Genomic DNA, 24,105 nt, shown 5'->3' with positions numbered 1-24,105 from the left:
TGGCTGCATATGGGGGGGGACATGGCTGCATTTGGGGACACATTTAAAAAAAGTATCGGTATTCAGTATCGGCGACTACTTGAAAAAAAGTATCGGTACTTGTACTCGGTCCTAAAAAAGTGGTATCGGGACAACCCTAATATATATATATATATATATATAATCTACTAGTGCTGTCAGTTAAACGCGTTATTAACGGAGTTAACACAAACCCATTTTAACGCCGTCAATTTTTTTATCGCGCGATTAAGGAGGTTCATCCTTTAAAACATTTTTTTTTTTGTCAGCACGTACCTCTTAATCCCGAATTTTCACCTGACGGCGATCCCGCGGGAGTGGGCGTTCCCAAGCACTGCCTGTGATTGACAGGCTTCCGAACGGCGCATACTGCGCGTCACAGGTTGCCGGAAAAACCCGAACGTCGGTGCGGCTCTATACGGCGCATGCGCACCGACGTTCGGGTTCTGTCGGCAACCTGTGACGCGCAGTATGCGCCGTTCGGAAGCCATGTCATGGTGACAATCACAGCAGACACCCTACATTGCCGACCGAGCACAGCAAGCCTACCCAGAGCCCGGGGGATCCCGACATCCATCACTGTACTCCGCTACTCTTACTGTCACCGCTATCACTATAGTCCCATCACTGTACTCCGCTACTCCTACTGTCACCGCTATCACTGTACTCCGCTACTCCTATGTCACCGCTATCACTATAGTCCCATCACTGTACTCCGCTACTCTTACTGTCACCGATATCACTGTACTCCGCTACTCCTATGTCACCGCTATCACTATAGTCCCATCACTGTACTCCGCTACTCTTACTGTCACCGATATCACTGTACTCCGCTACTCCTATGTCACCACTATCACTATAGTCCCATCACTGTACTCCGCTACTCTTACTGTCACCGCTATCACTGTACTCCGCTACTCCTATGTCACCGCTATCACTATAGTCCCATCACTGTACTCCGCTACTCTTACTGTCACCGCTATCACTGTACTCCGCTACTCCTATGTCACCGCTATCACTATAGTCCCATCACTGTACTCCGCTACTCTTACTGTCACCGCTATCACTGTACTCCGCTACTCCTATGTCACCGCTATCACTATAGTCCCATCACTGTACTCCGCTACTCCTACTGTCACCGCTATCACTGTACTCCGCTACTCCTATGTCACCGCTATCACTATAGTCCCATCACTGTACTCCGCTACTCCTACTGTCACCGCTATCACTGTACTCCGCTACTCCTATGTCACCGCTATCACTATAGTCCCATCACTGTACTCCGCTACTCCTACTGTCACCGCTATCACTGTACTCCGCTACTCCTATGTCACCGCTATCACTATAGTCCCATCACTGTACTCCGCTACTCTTACTGTCACCGCTATCACTGTACTCCGCTACTCCTATGTCACCGCTATCACTATAGTCCCATCACTGTACTCCGCTACTCTTACTGTCACCGCTATCACTGTACTCCGCTACTCCTATGTCACCGCTATCACTATAGTCCCATCACTGTACTCCGCTACTCCTACTGTCACCGCTATCACTGTACTCCGCTACTCCTATGTCACCGCTATCACTATAGTCCCATCACTGTACTCCGCTACTCCTACTGTCACCGCTATCACTGTACTCCGCTACTCCTATGTCACCGCTATCACTATAGTCCCATCACTGTACTCCGCTACTCCTACTGTCACCGCTATCACTGTACTCCGCTACTCCTATGTTACCGCTATCACTATAGTCCCATCACTGTACTCCGCTACTCCTACTGTCACCGCTATCACTATAGTCCCATCACTGTACTCCGCTACTCCTACTGTCACCGCTATCACTGTACTCCGCTACTCCTACTGTCACCGCTATCACTGTACTCCGCCACCTCTACTAATTGTGATTAATCGTGAGTTAAATATGACATTAATGCGATTAATCGCGATTAGAAATTGTAATCGCTTGACAGCACTAATATCTACACACCAGCGGCATATATGAAAAGATAGTATAGTCTCTGTGGTGCAATTGTAGCACATTCAGCCAAAAACTGAAAGGTTGGTGGTTCAAGTCCACCCAGAGACACATCTATCTTTTCAGAATCATATGAAGTGTAGGTAGCACCACAAATAGTTTGTTGCAGGACGTGAACGTGCTAATGTCTATTGCGTTATGTTTTCACTGTTGTAATAAAAAAAATTGACAATACTTTGATATTTTTTTTAGGTTTTTGGCGAGTGGAGAGTCCTTTTCTTCGCTCCATTACCAATTCAGATTGGGGAAATCCACCATCTCTACTTTGGTACCACAGACATGTGAGGCGATATGGAGGAACCTTAAACGCCAGTATCTTCTAGAGCAGTGGTTCTCAACCTGGGGGTCGGGACCCCCTCGGGGGTCAAATTACGATTTTCCAGGGGTCCCCGTATCCTGGGCTGTTCCTGAAGCCTGCACTGCTCTACCAGCCTTTTTGCAGCTGCCCAGCAGGGCTGTTCCTGGAGCACGTGGCCGCCCACTTAGCCTCATCACAGCTGCCCATTCAGTTCATGGCATGGCTGGGGGGCAGAGACTAGAGGTCAGCTGACTGGTGAGGAATGTGAAGTGGGAGGGGCTGGAGGAGACCCTATCTCCTGATTTCGGGATAGGTGTCACTGCTACGAGACACCACAAAGTCAGAGACACAGTGAGTAACACTAACTGTGATTATAGTTGCCATTAAAAGCCCCCACTACAGTTCTCAGATCAGCAGATGACCTTGATTAAGAGCACCAAAGTTGGCTGATGAGAAGCCCCCACTGCACTGCCACTCATCCCATTCCCCCCACTCCCCACCAAAGAGTAAGAGAATAAATAAAGAATACACGAAAAGAAGGGGAGAAACAAAGAAAAAGGGAGAGAAAGAATAAGAGAAAGAACAAGAAATACGGCTAGATAGCGGGGGATGGGGGAAAAAAAACAAGAAATTAGGATAGAGAGATAAAAGGAAAAAAAAGGAGAACAAAGAGAAAGAGTGATACATACTAAAATGTACCATAAGGGGTTTTAATACTGTACGAGTGGAAGGGACTCGGGGAGAGATAAATGTCTGTGGGTTTGGGGGCGCAAATTACTTGTCTTGCCTTGGGTGCTGACAACCCACGCTACAAAAATTATTTTACTGTTGGGGGTCCCCACAACTTCAGATATTTTATCAAGGGGTCACGGCACTAGAAGGTTGAGAACCACTGTTCTAGAGCCAACCACAGCAATTTGGAATGAAGCAGCAGAGGGATACTGGAGACACGCCAACTTTCCAAATTGCGTTGGTGCACTAGATGGAAAACATGTCAGAATCAGGAAGCCCTCTGGTAGTGGCTCTTTATTTTACAATTACAAAAAATATTTTTCCATCATACTAATGGCAATCTGTGATGCCAGCTACAAATTTTTGGCAGTTGACATTGGGGCCTACGGTCAGAACAATGATTTCACGTGTGTTCAAGGAGTCTAACCTTGGCAAAGCCCTGTATGCTGGCACATTCCAGATTCCAGGACCCAAACCACTACCGGGTATTGGTGGACCTGCCCTGCCTCATGTGATAGTGGCTGATGAGGCCTTTCAAATGGCGGAAAACTTGTTGAAGCCATACTCAGGGAGAAGACTTAATGCCCAAAGGCGTGTCTTTAACCACTTGCCGCCCGCCAATGACAGATTAACGTCGGCAAAGTGGTTGTAGAATCCTGACTGGACGTCATATGACGTCCTCAGGATTCTGAGCCGCTGCGCGCCCCCGGGGGCGCGCATCGCGGCGATAGTTGTTGCGGGGTGTCAGTCTGACACCCCGCAACACCGATCTCGGTAAAGAGTCTCTCACGGAGGCTCTTTACCACGTGATCAGCCGTGTCCAACCACGGCTGATCACGATGTAAACAGGAAGAGCCGTTGATGGCTCCTCCTCACTCGCATCTGACAGACGCGAGTAGAGGAGAGCCGATCGGCGGCTCTCCTGACAGGGGGGGTTCGCGCTGATTGTTTATCAGCGCAGCCCCCCCTCGGATCGCCACATGGACCACCAGGGATGCCCACCAGGGAAGGGCAAAAAAAAAAAAAATTAAAAAAAAAAAAAAAATGGAAAAAAAAAAAAACAATGGGAAAAAAAAAGATGCCAATCAGTGCCCACAAATGGGCACTGACTGGCAACAAGTAAATCAGTGCCGCCCCACAGTGTCCATCAGTGACGCCCCACAGTGTCCATCAGTGCCACCCCACAGTGTCCATCAGTGCCACCCCACAGTGCCCATCAGTGCCACCCCACAGTGCCCATCTGTGCCGCCCATGAGTGCCCATCTGTGCCGCCCATGAGTGCCCATCTGTGCCGCCCATGAGTGCCCATCTGTGCCGCCCATGAGTGCCCATCTGTGCCGCCCATGAGTGCCCATTAGTGCCGCCCATGAGTGCCCATCAGTGCCGCCCATGAGTGCCTATCAGTGCCGCCTTTGTGTGCCCATGAGTGCCGCCTATGTGTGCCCATCAGTGCCGCATACCAGCGCCGCCAATCAGTGCCACCTCATCTGTGCCCGTCAGTACTACCTTGTCGATTTCCATCAGTGCCATCTCATCTGTGCCCATCAGTGCCACCATATCAGTGCCCGTAATTGAAAGAGAAAACGTACTTATTTACAAATAAAATTACAGAAAAAAATAAAAACGTAATCTTTTTCAACATTTTCGGTCTTTTTTTAGTTGTTGCGCAAAAAAAAAAAATCGCAGAGGTGATCAAATACCACCAAAAGAAAGCTCTATTTGTGGGTAAAAAAGGACGGCGATTTTGTTTGGGTACAGTGTAGCATGACCGCGCAATTGCCATTCAAATTGCGACAGTGCTGAAAGCTGAAAATTGGCTTGGGCGGGAAGGTGTATACGTGCCCGGTATGGAAGTGGTTAATTATAGATTGACACGTGCACGCAGGTATGTGGAATTTGCTTTTGGTATCCTCACTAATAAATGGCGCATACTTACCACCAGCATTCAAGTAAAGCCGGAATCCGTGGACTCTGTGATTAACCACTTAACCACCAGCCGCCGTCTACAAACGGCGGCAAGGTGGTTGCTTAACTGGGGGTCGCCGTTCTGAAACGGCGCCCACCAGAAGCAGTAATGCGCGCCGCCTCGGGCGCGCACACAGAAAATTCTGTGCGCGCCGGGTCTATGAGACCCGGCGCTACACAGATCACGGTAACTGACCGGCAACGCCGGTCTTTTACCATGTGATCGCGCCGTCCAATGACGGCGCGATCACAGGTAAACAAACCGGCGTCATCTGATGACGCCGGTTCCTCCCTCCTCTCGCTGTACCGATCGGTACAGTGTGAGAGGAGAGCGCGGATGGCAGCAGCAGTGTGGGATGGATCTGTGACTATTGCAGTCACAGATCCATCCATCCCTGCTCAGCCATCCCTGCATTAACCCCTGCAATACTCTGCCTTCCCTGCGCAATACTCTGCATTAACCCCTGCAATACTCTGCCTTCCCTGCGCAATACTCTGCATTAACCCCCTGCAATACTCTGCCTTCCCTGCGCAATACTCTGCAATGCTCTGCCTTCCCTGCGCAATTACTCTGCAATACCCCCACGCAATACTCTGCAAAACACCCGCGCAATACTCTGCAAAACACCCGCGCAATACTCTGCAAAACACCCGCGCAATACTCTGCAAAACACCCGCGCAATACTCTGCAAAACACCCGCGCAATACTCTGCAAAACACCCGCGCAATACTCTGCAATACCCCCGCGCAATACTCTGCAATACCCCCGCGCAATACACTGCAATACCCCCGCTCAATACACTGCAATACCCCCGCTCAATACACTGCAATACCCCCGCGCAATACTCTGCAATACCCCCGCGCAATACTCTGCAGTACCCCTTGCGCAATACTCTGCAATACCCCCGCGCAATACTCTGCAATACCCCCGCGCAATACTCTGCAATACCCCCGCGAAATACTCTGCAATACCCCCGCGCAATACTCTGCAATACCTCCGCGCAATACTCTGCAATACCCCCGCGCAATACTCTGCAATACCCCCGCGCAATACTCTGCAGTACCCCCTGCCAGTACTCTGCAGTACCCCTTGCGCAATACTCTGCAATACCCCCCGCGCAATACTCTGCAATACCCCCCGCGCAATACTCTGCAATACCCCCCGCGCAATACTCTGCAGTACCCCCCGTGCAATACTCTGCAATACCCCACGCGCAATACTCTGCAATACCCCACGCACAATACTCTGCAATACCCCACGCACAATACTCTGCAATACCCCACGCACAATACTCTGCAATACCCCCCACACAATACTCTGCAATACCCCCGCACCATACTCTGCAATACCCCCCACACAATACTCTGCAATACCCCCGCACCAATACTCTGCAATACCCCCGCACCAATACTCTGCAATACCCCCCACACAATACTCTGCAATACCCCCCACACAATACTCTGCAATACCCCCGCACCAATACTCTGCAATACCCCCGCACCAATACTCTGCAATACCCCCGCACCAATACTCTGCAATACCCCGGCCAATACTTTGCAATACCCAGAAAATACTCTGGGGAAAAAAATGTGTTTTAACCACTTCCCGCCCACGTCATATGAGGTCCTTGACTTTGTGCAGGGATATCTGAATGATGGGTGCAGCTACAGGCATCATTCAGATATCATTTTTTTCAGCCGGCGATTCTCTACACCATAAGAATGATCATGGCGGCTGTTCCGCCTCTTGATCGTTCTTACGGGAGGCAAAAAGGGACGTCCCCACTCCCTTCGCCCTCCGGTGCTTCTTCTGACTCACCGCTGCGATCGAAGCCAGGATCGTTTTTTTTCTTGTTTTTTTTCAGGCTTCCCAGCCTAGAGGTGAGATGTGGGGTCTTATTGACCCCATATCTCACTGTAAAGAGGACCTGTCATGCTATATTCCTATTACAAGGGATGTTTACATTCCTTGTAATTGGAATAAAAGTGATCAAAACATTTATTTTTGGGGAAAAACGTGTCAAACTAAAATAAATTAAGTAAAATGAACAATAAAAATAAAAAATAAATATTTAAAGCGCCCCTGTTCCCGCGTGCTCGTATACAGAAGCGAATGTGTACGTAAGTCCCGCCCACATATGAAAACTGAGTTCAAACCACACATGTGGGGTATCGCTGCGAACGTTAGAGCGAGAGCAACTATTCTAGCACCAGACCTCCTCTGTAACTAAAAACATGTAACCAGTAAAAACATTTAAAACGTCACCTGTGGGGATTTTTAAGTAGCGAAGTTTGGCGCCATTCCACAAGCGTGTGCAATATTGAAGGGTGACATGTTGGGTATCTATTTACTCGGCGTAACTTCGTCTTTCATATTATGCAAAAACATTGGGCTAACTTTAATGTTTTTTTTTTTAAAAAGCACAAAACTGTTTTATTTCCCAAAAAAATGCGTTCGAAAAATTGCTGTGCAAATACCATGCGCGATAAAAAGTTGCAACGACCGCCATTGTATTCTCTAGGGTCTTTGCTAAAAAAGCATATATAATGTTTTGGGGTTCTATGTAATTTTCTAGCAAATAAATGATGATTTTTACATGTAGGAGAGGAATGTCAGAATTGGTCTGGGTGTTCCAGAACGCCTGATGGTGCTCCCTGCATGTTGGGCCTCTGTATGTGGCCACGCTGTGTAAAAGTCGCACACATGTGGTATCGCCATACTCGGGAGGAATAGCAGAATGTGTTTTGGGGTGTAATTTGTGGTATGCATATGCTGTGTGTGAGAAATAACCTGCTAATATGAAACTTTTGTGGAAAAAAAACCAAAAAAAAAAAAACCTTGATTTTGCAAAGAATTGTGGGAAAAAATGACAACTTCAAAAAACTCACCATGCCTCTTTCTAAATACCTTGGAATGTCTTCTTTCCAAAAAGGGGTCATTTAGGGGGTATTTGTACTTTTCTGGCATGTTAGGGTCTCAAGAAATGAGATAGGCCGTCAGTACTTCAGATGTGATCAAATTGATCAATTTTCAGTAATTGGTACCATAGCTTGTAGACCCTATAACTTTCACCCAGACTAAATAATATCCAAATTTTTTTTTTTTTTTTTACCAAAGATATGTAGCAGTATACATTTTAGGCCAAATTTATGAAGAAAAATTCATTTTTTGCAAAATCTTATAATAGAAATGAAGAAAAATTCATTTTTTTACAAAATTTTCGTTCTTTTTTCATTTATAGCGAAAAAAATAAAAACCGCAGAGGTGATCAAATACCACCAAAAGAAAGCTCTATTTGTGGGAAAAAAAGGACAAAAATTTCATTTGGTTACAGTGTTGTATGACTGAGTTATTGTCATTCAAAATGTGAGAGCACCGAAAGCTGAAAATTGGTCTGGTTATTAAGGGTGTTTAAGTGCCCAGTTGTCAAGTGGTTAAAGCTTGTGTGGTTCTGCATAATTTTGTAATAAATTTGGAGCCAGCGTCCATCCCCACCATGGAGGAAATAGCAGAGGTTCAACTTTCTGGACTGGAGCCTAACCCAATCAGATCAAGTGTTTCAGTGATGCAGATACGTGAACAGTTTTGCAACTACTTTTCATCAGAGCAAGGTGCATTGCCATGGCAGCATACAATGTAAGTATAATTATTTATTTATAAAAATGATTTTCTGTAATACTTTCAAAATATTATTATTTTTGTTTTCATATTCACAGATGAATATTGCAAGAGACAACTGGAAATCCCATACCTGCATTGCTGAAACATCACAATTGTGTCCATTGTATTATAGTTCTATTATGTTTTTGAATAAAACACCACACTGTTAAACTTTAAATTCAAAGCTTTTTTTTTTTTATAAAAGTAGCAAACGGCTCTTTTCATAAATTAACAAATATAATTTAACATTACAAAAAAAATATAAATATTAACCACTTCCAGACCTGCGCACGACGATGTACGTCCTATTTTTAAAGATTGATATCTCGGTAACGGCAGCAGCTGCTGCCACAATCGAGGTATCAATCTTTAGTGTGCGCGGTCTGGAATCCGATAATGGCGGTCTCCGCGGCGGAAACCCCCCCCCTCCCGCCGCTCTCCCGCGCCCTCCGCCGCTTACCGGAGCCGTCGGTAGCGGCGGAGGCGATGCTGTCGGCTGGTGAGCGGGGACGAGACTGAAGGAAAAATCTCCTTCGCCCGTCACCATAGCTCTGCTGGGCGGAAGTGACGTCAAAACGTCAGTCCCGCCCAGCCTCTTAAAGAGACAAAAAATTTTTTGGTCATTTGAAAAAATGACTTTTTTTTTTTTGTTTTTTTTTTTCCATTTAAGCCCAAATATGAGATCTGAGGTCTTTTTGACCCCAGATCTCATATTTAAGAGGACCTGTCATGCTTTTTTCTATTACAAGGGATGTTTACATTCCTTGTAATAGGAATAAAAGTGATCAAATTATTATTTATTTATTTTTTCAGTGTAAAAAATAATAAAATAAATAAAAATAAATAAGAAAACAAAAAAAAATTTTTTTAAAGCGCCCCGTCCCGACGAGCTCGCGTGCAGAAGCGAACGCATACGCGAGTAGCGCCCGCATATGAAAACGGTGTTCAAATCACACAAGTGAGGTATCGCCGCGATCGTTAGAGCGAGAGCAATAATTATAGCCCTAGAGCTACTCTGTAGCTCAAAAAATGCAATCTCTAGAATTTTTTAAACATCGCCTATCGAGATTTTTAAGGGTAAAAGTTTGACGCCATGCCACGAGCGGGCGCAATTTTTAAGCGTGACATGTTGGGCATCATTTTACTCGGCGTAACATTATCTTTCACAATAAAATAAAAAAATTGGGCCAAATTTATTGTTGTCTTATTTTTTAATTCAAAAAAGTGTTTTTTTTTCAAAAAAAGTGCGCTTGTAAGACCCCTGCGCAAATAAGGTGTGACAAAAAGTATTGGAATGACCACTATTTTATTCTCTAGGGTGTTAGAAAAAAAATATATAATGTTTGGGGGTTTTAAGTAATTTTCTAGCAGAAAAAACTGTTTTAGTCTTGCAAACACCGAATCTGAAAAACACCTAAGGTCTGGAAGTGGTTAAATAACAATATTTATTCTCCAAAGAATAATGGAAACTTAAAGCGGTGGTTCACCCTAAAAACGACTTCCCCCTATTACACTGCCCCCCCGCATTACAATACGATTATGCCTTTAATTTTTTTTTGGCTGCTGTACATACCTGGGTACAGCTATTCACCCGTGTCCTCCGGGTTGCGAGTCCCGCGGGAGTGGGCGTTCCTACCATGGCGGTGATTGACGTTTTGACTAAAAAATGAGCTCCCCCCCGTCGCGTAAGCCGCGTCACGACTGGTGAAAGGAGCCGAACTGCGATGCGCAGTATAGCGCCGACTCGCCGTTCGGCTCCTTCCGCCAATCGTGACGCTGCTTACGCGACGGGGGGAGCTCGTTTTTTAGTCAAAACGTCAATCACTGCCATGGTAGGAACGCCCACTCCCGCGGGACTCGCAACCCGGAGGACACGGGTGAATAGCTGTACCCAGGTATGTACAGCAGCCAAAAAAAAATTAAAGGCATAATCGTATTGTAATGCGGGGGGGCAGTGTAATAGGGGGAAGTCGTTTTTATGGGTGAACCACCGCTTTAAGGATTTGGGACTCAGAACACATCCCAATGTGGGTGTCCCTATAATGTTAAACAACTAGATCTTTCATTCGGCACCATCCATCCTAAAATCGGCCCCCTGAGTCTGCTTGCTTCGGGTTTAATTTATTGGAACCTGGGACAGACCATATTGACATCACAGATCCACATTCGCGTCACGTTACATTCGGCCACCTCAAGGCAAAGGTATGTGAGGGTCAAAGTTCACACACACCCTCAAGTACTCTTGCATTGAGGTGGCAGACCGTAATGTGACCTGAATGTAGCACAATGACGTTAATATGTTCTGTCTACATGTTCGCAACTAATCAAACCTGCAGCAAGCACACTCAAGGGGTGGATAGTAAGGTGCGGAATGAAAGATGTAGTATAGGGCATACAAATTAAACATAAACAACTTTTTGGAGTGAAACCCTTACATTCTCCGGTATGTTTGCCCTTCCTCTGTCTCAAAGGTTTCATTGTAAGGTCGGACATATGAGCTATATGGCCGACTTCTGGGTTGCTGTGGAAAGGAGGGTGATGCAGGTGGATACATAGGGGCTTGGGTGGGTGGGGGCCGGGGGGTTAAGGAATTCATGAGTAAATTTTATAAGCTGCTGTTTATAAACAGCCTGCTGCTCCTCACTCATCCTCTCCATATAGGGTATTAGGGTCATTAAGAAATCCCTTGAGTTCGGAGCTGCGGGAGACGTTTGGCCTGCCACAGTCCATGCACTTCTCCTATATAGTTGAGACACGCAGTGGCGGCGCAGGGTCGCTCATCCGAGTGGTGCCTGTCGCCGACCCCTGCTTTTGATCTTATAGGGGATGCTGGGACGTCTAAAGGCTTTATTTCCCAATGCTATGCCATTCTGTTGCAGTATGTGATGAAGCAGCATCCACTGAAGATAAGGGAAAGGTGGGAGGCAGATGCGGGAGACTTGGACGGTGAACAGTGGGAGGAAATTTTTCAGGCAGTGGGCAAGTGCTCACTGAATGTCTCACAGAGGCTTACGCAGTTGTACATTTTGTTGCGAACCTATTATACCCCTCACAGGCTCCATAAGATGAACCCACAGCTCGACCCCACCTGTACCAGGTGTAAGAGAGACCATGGAGATCTGATACATATGCTGTGGAGATGCCCAAAGCTCCACACGTATTGGGCGGGAGTAGTGAGTACCGTCAACTCAGCATTTGGAGTGTCTCTTCCGCAGGACCCGAGGGCTTGTCTCTTGGGGGCTCTGGAGGAGTACGAATGGGAGGAAGCGGACAGGGAGGCGGTGCACAGGGTCCTGTTCCAAGCAAGGAAGCTTATTATGGTTCACTGGAGAGCTGAGGCTCCTCCGACTTTAGCTGAATGGATCAAAAACATTGGGATAGTGCTGAGGATGGAGAAAGTGGTATATCAACACAGGGGTAATGCCCAAAAATTTGAGAAGCTGTGGGCAAAGTGGCTGGATGTACCGGGTCTGGCCCCTGTGGACCTGGTGATGGATAGGCTTCTGGGCATCAATGCAGGGTGAGGGGTGCACGATGCAATTTGTCGGGATGGGGATGTTTGAAATGCTGGGGGGAGAGGGGCGTACCTCCTGTTTAAAGATGCTTTGTGGGACGTGGTTATTTTATTTACTGCTTTTTGGTGTTTTTTCTTTTCTTTGCTTTTTTCCCCGCAATGTCAAGGGGATCTTGCATACCTTGTACCTCTGCAAAATCAATAAAATGTTGTTGGATTAAAAAAAAAAGAAATCCCTTGAGGGGCTTGGGGGGGGGGGGGGCCTCCAATCATGCCTTCTAATCGAAGAACACGCACATCCAAATGTAAAAATTTGGATGTGCAAATGTTCTCCAATTTTTCAATGCCATCCAGGATGCATTGGAACATTTGATTGTCCTTTCCTTTTTTTGATGAATGGTGGATGGAGGAGCGAAGCCTACTGGTGACTGTAGGTGGTTGATGTTGCGATCCACCCTGCTCAGGTTGAGGGGTCTCTTCAACCAGAATGGCCTCAGGTTGAGCTGTTGGTTCAGCAGGGGGAGGCAAGCTACCCGTATTTGTAGATGTTCTAAACCCAAAAATAAAAGAGAATAAATATATAAATATATATATATATATATAGAGAGAGAGAGAGAGAGAGAGAGAGAGAGAGAGAGAGAGAGAGAGAGAGAGAGAGAGGTAGGTAGTGGAAGACACAAGGGGAGAAAGACAGAGAGGAGGAGGGAGAGACAAGTAGAGATGGAGAGAGCTAGAGGGAGAGAGAGAAGGGGAGAGAGAGGGAGAGAGAGAATGAGGGGGAGAGGTAGAGTGAAGGAGACAGGTAGGGAGAGAGAGAGATTAGATTTATTAATTTTAAGATGAATATTTATAACAATATCACTTACGCCCTCAATTCCTGGACCTTTGTCAAAAAAGCCAATCTCTTGGCATGTTTGTAGGTCGTCTTTTTTGCTCCAGATCCACTACCGTCACGCAGGGGTCTCAAACTGGCGGCCCTCCAGCTGTTGCGAAACTACAAGTCCCATGAGGCATTGCAAGGCTGACAGTTACAACCATGACTCCCACAGGCAGAGGCATGATGGGACTTGTAATTTCACAACATCTGGAGGGCCACCAGTTTGAGACGCCTGAGTCTAGGCAGATTAGATTCTCTGACCCATTTAAAGTAGCTGTCCCGGACAGAACGCCATCTCTTCTCGACCAGGTCTCCTGTAAATTATGATACAACATGAGAGTAAAAAACATTCTATAGTATATCTTCTATTTTGAACCTGTTATAAAAATTTCTTACCAATGGTATCCTGCAATTTATCTGAATAGGAGACAAAATCAGGGAATAATTTGACATAAATTTCTTCCCACTTTCTCCTTGTACAGGTGTTGTCGTGGTGTTTCTTGTGGGATTTGTCCCACAGAGAAGGCCTCTCTTGGACATACTGGATGACATCCTCTGTGGCAAAGTCCGTAGGGTCAATAGGAAAAGTTTCCTTTGTTTTTTTCTGTAAAAAACGTGGCACTTAGCTAAAATAATGGGGAAGCATTTCAAAATCATTCACACGTCACGTTTAGTTTAGTTTACCTTGCTTGCCACCTTGGCAGGGACAGGGTCTTTGTTTGGCCTCTTTCGCTGTGTTGACTTTTGGGATGGAGGTGGCTAGTAAAACAAAATCCAAAATTAAATAAAAAATTAGTTGGGGACAAGTGTGGGGACAAGTGGAGGATCCTTACACAATCATACATTCATTGCTGAATATATCAAACAAGACAATACAAAATAATTACCTCAATAGTCGGTGTTTGGGTCAATTCCTGGGAAAATAGGATTTGGGTTTCATCTCCCAAAGACGTAGAAGGCTAGGAATTAAATAAAAAAAATTAGATTGGGCCCATTTGATCAACATATAAACTTTACAGAGCAAAAAAATATACTTACACTCACAGGTGCAGGCTCTGTTAAAATGATGTCAGGTAATTCCGGACTTGGATTCTGAAGATTGAAAACCAAATATTAGAATAAAAGGAACATGAAACATTATATAAAATAGGCTCAACAACATAACATTTTGAAGTTAACCACTTCCCGCCCGGCCTATGGCCGATTTACGTCCGGGAAGTGGTTGTGAAATCCTGACAGGACGTCCATGGACGTCCTGCAGGATTTCATTCCGCGCGCGCCCATGGGGGCGCGCAGCGCGGCGATTGGTGATGTGGGGTGTCAGTCTGACACCCTGCATCACCGATCTCGGTAAAGAGCCTCCGGCGGAGACTCTTTACCACGTGATCAGCCGTGTCGAATCACGGCTGATCACGATGTAAACAGGAAGAGCCGTTGATGGCTCTTCCTCACTCGCGTCTGACAGAGGAGAGTAGAGGAGAGCCGATCGGCGGCTCTCCTGACAGGGGGGGTTCGCAATGATTGTTTATCAGCGCAGCCCCCCCTCGGATCGCCACATGGACCACCAGGGAAGCCCACCCTGGACCACCAGGGTGGGCCAAAAAAAAAAAAATGTTAAAAAAAAAAAAAGTCTTAAAAAAAAAAAAAAAAGCTTTTTTTAAAAAAAAAGATGCCAATCAGTGCCCACAAATGGGCACTGACTGGCAACAATGTGTAGATCAGTGCTGCCCCACAATGTCCATTAGTGCCACCCCAAGTGTCCATCAGTGCCACCCCAGTGTCCATCAGTGCCACCCCACAGTGCCCATCCATGCCCAGTGCCCACCTATCAGTGCCCATCTGTGCCACCCATAAGTATACATCAGTGACACCCATAAGTGCCGCCCATGAGTGCCCATCTGTGCCGCCCATGAGTGCCCAGTGCCGCCCATGAGTGCCCATCAGTGCCGCCTATGTGTGCCCATCAGTGCCGCCTATGTGTGCCCAGCAGTGCCGCCTATGTGTGCCCAGCAGTGCCGCCTATGTGTCCCCATTAGTGCCGCATACCAGCGCCGCCAATCAGTGCCACCTCATCTGTGCCCGTCAGTACTACCTCATCGATGTCCATCAGTGCCATCTCATCGGTGCCCATCAGTGCCGCCATATCAGTGCCCGTAATTGAAAGAGAAAACGAATTTACAAAAAAAATTACAGAAAAAAATAAAAACGTAATTTTTTTTCAAAATTTTCAGTCTTTTTTTAGTTGTTGCGCAAAAAAAAAAATCGCAGAGGTGATCAAATACCACCAAAAGAAAGCTCTATTTGTGGGGGAAAAAGGACGCCAATTTTGTTTGGGAGCCACGTCGCACGACCGCGCAATTGCCATTCAAAGTGCGACAGTGCTGAAAGCTGAAAATTGGCTTGGGCGGGAAGGTGCGTATGTGCCTGGTATGGAAGTGGTTAAACACTTACATCCATGACATGTGTAGAGTGTGCACTTTCTTCACTCGAACTAGCCATGTGGATAAAACCTATAGGAAAATAAAGTTCTAATTAAATATTGGAAACTAAACTGTAGTATAAGGATATACATAAAAGACAAATGTTTTATTAAGCACTTGAGACCCGCACTATTGATAAAAGACGTCAACAGCGCGGTTCTCAGGTGCCAACTGGACGTCTTTGGACGTCATTTGAAATGCATTACCCGCGTGCGCCACTGGGGGGCGCACGGCGGCTAACCACTGTGCAGCCGCATCGCTGGGGAGCCGATGCGTGTACCTGGCGGCCGCGATGTCCGCCAGGTACAGGCGATCGTCGGTAACACAGCAGGGACGTGGAGCTCTGTGTGTAATGATGGGGTGTAAACACAGAGCTCCACGTGCTGTCAGAGGAGAGGAGACCGATCTGTGTCCCTTGTACATAGGGACACAGCATCGGTCACCTCCCCCAGTCAGTCCCCCTCCCCCACACAGTTAGAACACACCCAGGGAATATATTTAACCCCTTCCTCACCCCCTAGAGTTAACCCCTTCCCTGCCAGTCACATTTATACAGTAATTAGTGCATTTTTATAGCACTGATCGCTGTATAAATGTGAATGGTCCCAAATTTGTGTCGAAAGTGTCCGATACGTCCGCCGCAATATCGCAGTCCCAATAAAAATCGCAGATCGCCGCCATTACTATTAAAAAAAAAATAATGAAAAAAAATCATAATTCTGTTCCCCATTTTGTAGGCGCTATAACTTTTGCGCAAACCAGTCGCTTATTGCGATTTTTTTTTTTTTTTTTTTACAAAAATACGTAGAAAAATACGTATCGGCCTTAACTGAGAAAAAAAATAGTTTTTTTTAAAAAAAAATTGGGATATTTATTATAGCAACAAGTAAAAAAAATATATATATTTTTTTAAATTGTTGCTCTTTTTTTGTTTATAGCGCAAAAAATAAAAACCGCAGAGGTGATCAAATACCACCAAAATAAAGCTCTATTTGTGGGGAAAAAAGGACGTCAATTTTGTTTGGGAGCCACGTCGCACGAACCACGCAAATGTCAGTTAAAGCGACGCAGTGCCGGAAGCTGAAATTTCGCCTGGGAACAAAGGGGGTTTATGTGCCCAGTAAGCAAGTGGTTAATAGTGAAACTATGTGTTGGAATGGAGACAGCAAGTTCATCAAACAATATTATATAATGATTTAAGGGTAAAAGCCTATCCACCTAAACATAGGGGCACCTATGTACATTTTTGGGGCACATCGGCTGCATAAACATTTGGGGGACACATGTGCCATGGACATTTTTATGGGGAACACCTGCAGCATGAACATTGCTATGGGGACACCTGTGGCATGGACATTCATATGGGGACACATGTGTGAACAAGTACATTTTTAGGGGGACACACGTGGCATGGATTTCTTCTAATAAATTTATAAAATGTAGCTGAAATCCAGGGGGTTTTAAAAAAAGGGGGTCTCCAGCTGTTGCCAAACCTAAACCACCTATATTTGCAATACAATGCAGAGTGCCAACTGCTGCAGGCATTTTTGCAGCTAGTGTTGCTCACGAATATTCGTATTGCGAATATTCGGCTCGAATATGGCATATTTGAGTATTCGCGATAAATATTCGAATTTTTTCAATTTTATTTTTAGAACAGATCACATCCTAGAGATCTCCATCGACGTCTAAAAGCATTGCTGGTATGATTAGAGACCTTGGGCCGAGTAGCTGAAGCGATCATTTTATCTTGCCGAAAAATCGCAATGCGATTATTCGGCAATCGGAATATCGCGCGATTATTTTCTCCGCCCTTCTTTTGCATCAGAGCCAATCAGAGTTCTCCTACCGCAGTTGTCAAAATTCCGCAATAAATATCGCATTCGCATTTTGCGAAATTTCGATGAAATATCACGAATATTCTGAGCCAATCAGAGGGCTCCTACCGCAGTTGTCGAAATTCCGCAATAAATATCGCATTCGCATTTTGCGAAATTTCGATGAAATATCACGAATATTCTGAGCCAATCAGAGGGCTCCTACCGCAGTTGTCGAAATTCCGCAATAAATATCGCATTCGCATTTTGCGAAATTTCGATGAAATATCACGAATATTCTGAGCCAATCAGAGGGCTCCTACCGCAGTTGTCGAAATTCCGCAATAAATATCGCATTTTGCGAAATTTCGATGAAATATCACGAATATTCTGAGCCAATCAGAGGGCTCCTACCGCAGTTGTCGAAATTCCGCAATAAATATCGCATTCGCATTTTGCGAAATTTCGATGAAATACCACGAATATTCTGAGCCAATCAGAGGGCTCCTACCGCAGTTGTCGAAATTCCGCAATAAATATCGCATTTTGCGAAATTTCGATGAAATATCACGAATATTCTGAGCCAATCAGAGGGCTCCTACCGCAGTTGTCGAAATTCCGCAATAAATACCGCATTCGCATTTTGCGAAATTTCGATGAAATATCACGAATATTCTGAGCCAATCAGAGTGCTCCTACCGCAGTTGTCGAAATTCCGCAATAAATATGGCATTCGCATTTTGCGAAATTTCGATGAAATATCACGAATATTCTGAGCCAATCAGAGGGCTCCTACCGCAGTTGTCGAAATTCCGCAATAAATATCGCATTCGCATTTTGCGAAATTTCGATTAAAATATCACGATTATTCTGAGCCAATCAGAGTGCTCCTACCGCAGTTGTCGAAATTTCGCAATTATTTTCGCATTCGCAATAGCGAAATTTCGCAAACATTTCATTTCGATAAAATATCACGAATATTCGAATTTAGCGAATATTTCTCGAATATTCGGCTATATATTCGTGATATATCGCAAAATCAAATATGGCGTATTCCGCTCAACACTACTTGCAGCATTATAACACTATTGTATTTGGTTAAATAAGTAGACATACCCATAAAAAGTTTATATGAGGCTAAACTTGCAGCAGAAAAATGCAAAGTTTTCACGAAATCGCCTATATAGCGAGCTACTCTGTAATTATAGGGCTATTGGGACAGTATGGTGACTATGCATGGGTTAATGATAACAAAATAACAAAATGGAAACCAGTACTCACAGATAAAAACTTCACAAGGTGGAGAAAGATGGCTGCAGTGTCCTTTAGACGTCAATGGCCCAGATTCAAGAAGCTATTGCGCCCGCGCAACCATAGGTTGCGCGGCGCAATAGCTGTTTTTCTCCCGCGTAGCGAATGCCCCTGATTCAGGAACATCGCTACGCGGACTGCAGCCTAGGATATGACGGACATAAGCCTCCTTATGCCTTCATATCTTAGGCTGCATTCTTGCGTTGGCCGCTAGGGGGCGCGGCCATTGTGATCGGCGTATAGTATGCAAATTGCATACTACCACCGATTCAAAAAAGTTGCGCGGGCCCTGCGCACGCAAGGTACGGAGTTTCCATACGGCGACTTTAGCGTAAGGCTGCTCCTTCTCATAGTAGGGGCAGCCAATGCTAAAGTATAGCCGCCCTTCCCGCTCGTGAAATTTAAATTTCACGTCGTTTACATAAGTGATTCGTGAATTGCCGCAATGCACGTCGGGAAAGTTTCCCGACGGAGCATGCGCTGTTCGCTCGGCGCGGGAGCGTGCCTAATTTAAATGATTCCCGCCCCCGGCGGGATCATTTACATTAGGCGCCCTTACGCCGGCCTAATTAGCATAGCGCCCGCGCAATTTACGGAGCTACTGCTCCGTGAATCGCGGGCAAATCAAAATATTTGCGTGGGCGCAGAGCAAAAATCGTTGCCCTTTGCCCACGCAAATATTGCGCAGATCTACCTGAATCTGGGCCACTGTTCTTCCTGAGACTTCTGGAAGGAGGAAGTGGGTGGAGTAGGGTGGGTGGTCTTTTTTCCCGTGAAAATGCGCATGCGCAGACGAAAAACGCATAAACCGTATGGAACCGCACATATGTGCGTTTTCCATTGACTTTCATGTTAAAAAAAAAAACGTATGCGTTTGCCATACGGCTTTCAAAAATGGCCTCAAAACCGCGGTCGAACGCGGTTTTGCGTACTGTAAAAAACGTTTTGCCAGCAAATCGTACGCACCCGGATGAATCTGAGTGCATACGATTTGCAATGCATTGTCTATGTATGCGTTTTCCTGTACGTTTTCAATACTGAAATCGTATGCGGCTGACGGACGGGAAAATCGTAGTGTGGTTCCAGCCTAACACGACTTCCCCGTGCATCACTGTGGCGGCTGCATCGATCGTGTGATCCCTTTTATAGGGAGACACGATCGATGACGTCAGACCTACAGCCACACCCCCCTACAGTTGTAAACACACACTAGGTGAACCCTAACTCCTACAGCGCCACCTGTGGTTAACTCCCAAACTGCAACTGTCATTTTCACAATAAACAATGCAATTTAAATGCAGTTTTTGCTGTGAAAATGACAATGGTCCCAAAAATGTGTCAAAATTGTCCGAAGTGTCCGCCATAATGCCGCAGTCACGAAAAAAATCGCTGATCGCCGCCATTAGTAGTAAAAAAACAAAACAAAAAAAAAAACTATCCCCTATTTTGTAAACGCTATAAATTTTGCGCAAACCAATCGATAAACGCTTATTGCGATTTTTTTTTTACCAAAAATATGTAGAAGAATACGTATCGGCCTAAACTGAGGGAAAAAATAAATTGTTTTATATGTTTTTGGAGGATATTTATTATAGCAAAAAGTAAAAAATATTGAATTTTTTTCAAAATTGTCGCTCTATTTTTGTTTATAGCGCAAAAAAATAAAAACCGCAGAGGTGATCAAATGCCACCAAAAGAAAGCTCTATTTGTGGGGAAAAAAGGACGCCAATTTTGTTTGGGAGCCACGTCGCACGACCGCGCAATTGTCAGTTAAAGCGACGCAGTGCCGAATCGTAAAACCTGGCCTGGGCATTTAGCTGCCTAAAGGTCCGGGGCTTAAGTGGTTAAATGGCCAGTTCACCCAAAATTGATCTTTCAGGTAGAGCAGGTAGAGAGTCTCTTGGTAATTATTCTCAGCTTGTTCTTAGGGCACAGCTGATCACAGATCGGAGGAAAGGGCCAATCACAGCGGCTCTTTACCACGTGATCCAAACCTAGCTGATCACAATGTAAACATGAGACGGTAATCGGCGTTCCTTTCCTCACGCTGACATCATGAGGAGAGGAGAGACAATAACCGGATAGTGTGAAAGGGACATCCTGGCCTGATTATCAGTGCAGTCCAAACAGTGCCCACCAGTGCTGCCAGTCAATACCCACCAGTGCTGCCAATCAGTGACTCCTCATCATTGTCACCAATTAGTGCCCATCACTGCCCTTCAGTGCCACCTATCAGTGCCCACCAGTGCTGCCAATCAGAGCCCACCAGTGCTGCCAATCAGAGCCCATCAGTTTTGCCGCTCAGTGCCCATCGGTGCTTTTTCATCAGTGTCATCTATCAGTGCCCCCCATCAGTTCCGCCTATCAGTGCCCACCAGTGCTTCCAATCAGAGCCCACCAGTGTTGTCAATAAGTGCCCATCAGTTCTGCCAATAAGTGGCCATCAGTGCCTCCTCATCAGTGTCACCTATCAGTGCCCATTAGTGCTCCCATTTAGAGCCCACCAGTGCTGCCAATCAGTGCCCATCAGGTCTGCCAATCAGTGCCCATCAGTGCTGCCAATAAGTGCCCATCAGTGCTGCCAATAAGTGTCACCTACCAGTGCCCACCAGTGCTTCCAATCAGAGCCCACCAGTGCTGACAATCAGTGCCCATCAGTTCTGCCAATCAGTGCCCATAGGTGCCTCCTCATGAGTGCCCATCAGTGCCACCTATCAGTGCACTTCAGTGCCGCTTATTAGTGCACAGCAGTGCTGCCAATCAGAGCCCACCAGTTCTGCCAATCAGTGCCCATCAGGTCTGCCAATCAGTGCCCATCAGTGCTGCCAATAAGTGTCACCTACCAGTACCCAACAGTGCTTCCAATCAGAGCCCACCAGTGCTGCCAATCAGTGCCCATCAGTTCTGCCAATCAGTGCCCATCAGTGCCTCCTCATCAGTGTCACCTATCAGTGCCCACTATCAGTGCACTTCAGTGCTGCTTATCAGTGCCCACCAGTTCTGCCAATCAGTGCCCATCAGTGCCTCCTCATCAGTGCACTTCAGGACCCCTATCACGTGACCACCAGTGCTGCCAATTAGTGCCACCTATCAGTGCCTCCTCATCAGTGCACTTCAGGACCCCTATCACGTGACCACCAGTGCTGCCAATTAGTGCCACCTATCAGTGCCTCCTCATCAGTGCACTTCAGGACCCCTATCATGTGCCCACCAGTGCTGCCCATCACTGCCACCTATCAGTGCCTCCTCATCAGAGCCCATCAGTGCCTCCTCATCAGCACACATCAGTGAAGGATAAAAATTACTTTTTGCAAACTATGAAAAATATTTTTTCCCCCGTTTATTTAGCAAAAAAAAGTGGTGATTAAATAAATATCACCAAAAGAAAGATCTATTTGTGTGAAAAAATTATACACATTTCACATGGGAACAATGTTGTATGACCGCGTAATTGTCATTCAAAGTGCGATAGCGCTGATAGCTGAAGATTGGCGGGAAGAGGGTATTTAAGTGGTTGAATTGGATGCAAACCTTTCCATATCCCCAGTGGAGTGACTGGCCTCCGGTGATACACAGGGATGAAACAAATCCTCCTACATAAGTTGTACCTGTTCATCTGCGGCCATCTTTTCTCTACAGCTGTTCAAAGCGCAGAATCTATACAGCTTGTCTTGGGCTTTCAGAAAGCAGGGGGTGGGGAGCTGAAGTCACTCCTCTGCAGAGCTGAGCGAGAGCTGATTGGAGGAAAAGTACAGTACCTGCCGCCGATATTGTATTTCCAGCGCCATGGGATATAGCGCTGGATATCGGCACTGCGAGGCTGTGCTTCTCTTGCTGCTCCGCGCCCCCCTACGAGATGCGACACAATGTCGCGGTCAGGTACTGTACACCCCCCCCTTCACACAGCACACAGGAACAGAGCTGAGGCTGCCAATCACAGGCTGTGTGGCAGAGCTCCCTCCCCTGTCACCCTTTTTCTCTTGGTGTCAGAAAATCTTGTGAGATGTGGCTCATGCGGACAGGGCCGCCATCAGGAATTATGGGGCCCCTTACACAGCTTCAGGCATGGGCCCTCCTGGAGCAGAGAACCGGGGGGGGGGGGGGGGACGGGGCGGGAGGGGGGGGCTGGTAAAGAAACAAAGAAAAATATATATAAAAAAGGGGGGTAGCCATCCGGGGCCCTGGGGACCTCTGGGCCCTTTAATAAAAAGAAAAAAATTAATAAAAAATATATATATATATATATATTTTTTTTAAAAGGGAGGTTGCCATCTGGGCCCTGGGGACTATATATATATATACACACAAATTATTATTTTTTTTATAAAAAGAAATTACAAAAAAAGGGGGGTTGCCATCCGGGACATCTGGGCCCTTTAATAATAATAATAAAAATAATAATAATAATAATAATAATAATAATAATAATAATAATAATAATAAAAAAAAGAAACCTCTGGGCCCTTTAATAAAAAAAATAAAAAAATATATATAAAATAAACATTTATAAAAAATATAAGATAAATAAAAAAGGGGGTTTGTCATCCAGGGCCCTGGGGACCTCTGGGCCCTTTAATAAAAAAATGTAATAAAAAATATATAAACAAAAATAAAAAAATAAACATTTATAAAAAAAAAGGGGTTTGCCACATGGGACACTGGGGACCTCTGAGCCCTTTAATAAAAAAAAAAAAAAATATATATATATATATATATATATATATATATATATATATATATATATATATATATATATATATATATATATATAAAAATAAAAAAAATAATATAACATTTTTTTTATTTTATTTAATAAAAAAAAAGGGGGGTTGCCATCCGGGGCCCTGGGGACCTCTGGGCCATTTAATAAAAAAATGTAATAAAAAATATATAAACAAAAATAAACATTTATAAAAAAAAAAAAAGGGGTTTGCCACATGGGGCCCTGGGGACCTCTGAGCCCTTTAATAATAAAAAAAAAAAATATATATATATATATATATATATATATATATATATATATATATATATATACAAAAAAATAAAAAATAATATAACATTTATTTTATTTTATTTTTTATAAAAAAAAGGGGGGTTGCCATCCGGGGCCCTGGGGACCTCTGGGCCCTTTAATCAAACCCCCTTTTTTTTATATATATATATAAATGTTTTTTTTTTTGTCTATATATTTTTTTTTTTTTATTAAAGGGCCCAGAGGTCCCCAGGGCCCTGGATGGCAACGCCCTTTTTTTTTATTTATCTTATATTTTTTATAAATGTTTATTTTATTTTATATATTTATTTTATTTATTTTTTTATTAAAGGGCCCAGAGGTTTATTTTTTATTATTATTGTTATTATTAAAGGGCCCCAGATGGCAACCCGCCTTTTTTT

At 45.0% G+C, this 24,105-nt stretch overlaps 2 long non-coding RNA genes and 1 other non-coding gene across 3 annotated transcripts; 2 read left to right on the top strand and 1 right to left on the bottom strand.

Annotated features, from left to right (window-relative positions):
• Window positions 1–2,034: 2,034 nt before the first annotated feature.
• Window positions 2,035–2,106, top strand: TRNAF-AAA. Its single transcript has one exon. It is a non-coding gene; the product is annotated as a tRNA-Phe (tRNA).
• A 6,385-nt stretch (window positions 2,107–8,491) lies between these two features.
• Window positions 8,492–8,889, top strand: LOC120939562. The gene is made up of 2 exons (XR_005749266.1): window positions 8,492–8,687; window positions 8,768–8,889. It is a non-coding gene; the product is annotated as an uncharacterized LOC120939562 (long non-coding RNA).
• Window positions 8,890–13,786: 4,897 nt separating this feature from the next.
• Window positions 13,787–14,044, bottom strand: LOC120939561. Its single transcript, XR_005749265.1, has 2 exons — window positions 13,990–14,044; window positions 13,787–13,861 (listed from the first exon to the last, which is right to left on the bottom strand). It is a non-coding gene; the product is annotated as an uncharacterized LOC120939561 (long non-coding RNA).
• Between the last annotated feature and the right edge of the window lie 10,061 nt (window positions 14,045–24,105).

This window comes from Rana temporaria, chromosome 5, assembly GCF_905171775.1.
Source record: "Rana temporaria chromosome 5, aRanTem1.1, whole genome shotgun sequence".
Classification (NCBI taxonomy): Eukaryota; Metazoa; Chordata; class Amphibia; order Anura; family Ranidae; genus Rana; species Rana temporaria.
This window is presented reverse-complemented; position numbering and strand designations above follow the sequence as displayed.